The following is a 2,329-nucleotide window of genomic DNA, read 5'->3' on the forward strand; positions in this document are numbered from 1 at the left end:
GAACCTAAAGCTTCTTTCTGACCTGATGTCTACCTGCCTCATGCATCACTTGGATGACAGCAAAGTTATTTTTTTTCTGACAGGATCCAGAAACTGGGTCACTCTCAATGAAAATCTATAACAAATCCATCTGGGATTAGGCAGGCCATTGAAAGGTGGTAACATGGGGTATTCATCATATGTGCCTGGAACAAATGTCTCAGCGCCACACACAGTAAACAAACCAGGGGCACATTTTTTGCAGCAATACCGTAAGCAAAGGGGTTGCTATGCCACAAGTTGCCATGCCGCACCAGAAGATTTCAGCAACAACACCGACAGAAATATTGAAACATTCCAAAGGTGTAATTAATTTACGCGATTAAAAAAAAATTCCTTAAGAGTGAATGGAATTCATTTTTAGGAGTTCAGCACAATTTTTGTTTTTAAAAACAACCACAATCAGCTCTTCTAAAACAACAACAACAACAACAAATCAAGCCAGGCTTCCGTGATCTACAAGGTTCCAGCATGCATATGGCCTATACATATGCTGCATTAACTTGACTGCTTGCACTGGACTACATTATTGAAAGGGGGAAATGAAAACCCAGCATTAATGCAGCATTCTGTGTCAGGCTGCCTGTTTCATCCTAATTCTCAGCTCTTTCCTTCTCTGGGAGGCAAGTGCAGTTGTAAGGATGTAAACAGTTATAAATCAATGCCAATTCAAATCTTTCCAGCAGTGTGGTTCCCTGATCAGAACTAATAAGCAGATCATTAACGAATTAGAGAATAGGAGTACTTTCCTTAAGTTGGGCAGCAGGACATATGTACAAGCAAATCCTTGTCTAAGCTGCAGAGGGAAGTTTTCACTTTAAAATGCTAGCACTCTGGAAACTATTAACCCCCTAAACCCTAAATTCCCTTTATGTCTGCCCCAGGCAGCAACCTGTGATTCCCCCCGCTACCTGCTGGTTAATGATCCATTGTCATGTGCCAGTTAACCTCCTCCTATTCCCCAGATGGTAGCAGCTCTGAGAAGTGATGCCCTTTTGTTCGGCCTGCATTGCGATCTGCAAACTTATTGTTAGTTACTGCATCTGGGATTTCCAGCTCCACCAACAATGGCAGGAGTTCCCCGGGGTCTCCTGATGGGATAAAGTTTATCCCCCTCCTTATTTCCTTAGCCAAAGACCGTCATCTCTCATTTATATCTAAACTAGTTTTTATATAATTTTAAACTACTCCTCCCTGTGTAATCTCAATGCAAATGAATTAAAAGTTTATTCTTCCAATGCTCAAAACTTATGCACTTTCTTTTATTTCTTATTTAAATCATATATTGTTTTCAACTAAACCTTTTATTTCCTCCCAATTATTATTTCTGGTGTGTTTTCCAGAGCCGTACAACATGGCATCTGATTATACATAAAGCTTCGGAATAAAGCCCTGTTTTTCCCTTCATTAAGGGCACAAAGGATTTCTGTGTGAGCCAAACATTACTTTGTGATTTAATGCAGCTTTACATTCTAAATCACAGCCTGGCTCTCTGCAAAGCAGATTTTGGAGTGAATCAATGTATTTTCTTGCTGCCAGCACCCTTTGCAGATTCCAGCCAATTCTTTCACTACCCAGAATTAGCATTTGATTAAGTGGTGCCATTGCATTCAGAGTCTTACCACCAACTCCAAGCTCTGGCAGGGCCACAGTAATCTCTGAAGAACGGATGGCAAGAAAAGGCACATGGTACTCCCCAAACAGAAAAATGGTATGCTCTAAAACAAGTGAGACACACATCCTGAGAGACGGACAGAAAATGAGGGAGGGAAGAGTTGTGGAAGTATCATAGGCAAATATGGAAAAGACCATTAGACCATCAGATACATCCTCCTGCAGAGGCAGGATAGAGACCCCTGAAAGAAGCCCCTAAGCATTACAGGATATTGTCCCCCAAAAAAGATATATCGGATATTAAACTGATAAGTATAGACACTGCACTTGATCTTAGCCAAACAGAGAGGATGTGTGTGTGAAAGAGAACAATAATATTGATCAAGACATCCCATCTTTTTGATGTTAACAGCTCAATCTATTTCCAAACTGGTGCTAGAAATGTTTCTCAACATTGGCATGTTTATGTATGGAATGATCAAATTTAAAGATTTCTTATTGAAACCAATAGATCAAAATGGTGACACCACCTTCAAAAGAAAACATAGGTCTAGGTCAGAAACCCAAGGGCTACTCTTCACAAACTGTCATGTTACTACATCAGTGTTATTTCATTACAGGGCAACATACTTGTCCCATCAACTTGTTCTTTGTTCTAATTCCTCTTCAGAATGAT

The 2,329-nt window shown here is 40.1% G+C and overlaps 1 pseudogene; it reads right to left on the reverse strand.

Annotated features, from left to right (window-relative positions):
- Positions 1 to 1,832: 1,832 nt before the first annotated feature.
- On the reverse strand, positions 1,833 to 2,007 carry LOC128830709 (U2 spliceosomal RNA; annotated as a pseudogene).
- Positions 2,008 to 2,329: the final 322 nt, after the last annotated feature.

This window comes from Malaclemys terrapin, chromosome 1 (genome assembly GCF_027887155.1).
Source record: "Malaclemys terrapin pileata isolate rMalTer1 chromosome 1, rMalTer1.hap1, whole genome shotgun sequence".
NCBI classification, from domain to species: domain Eukaryota; kingdom Metazoa; phylum Chordata; order Testudines; family Emydidae; genus Malaclemys; species Malaclemys terrapin.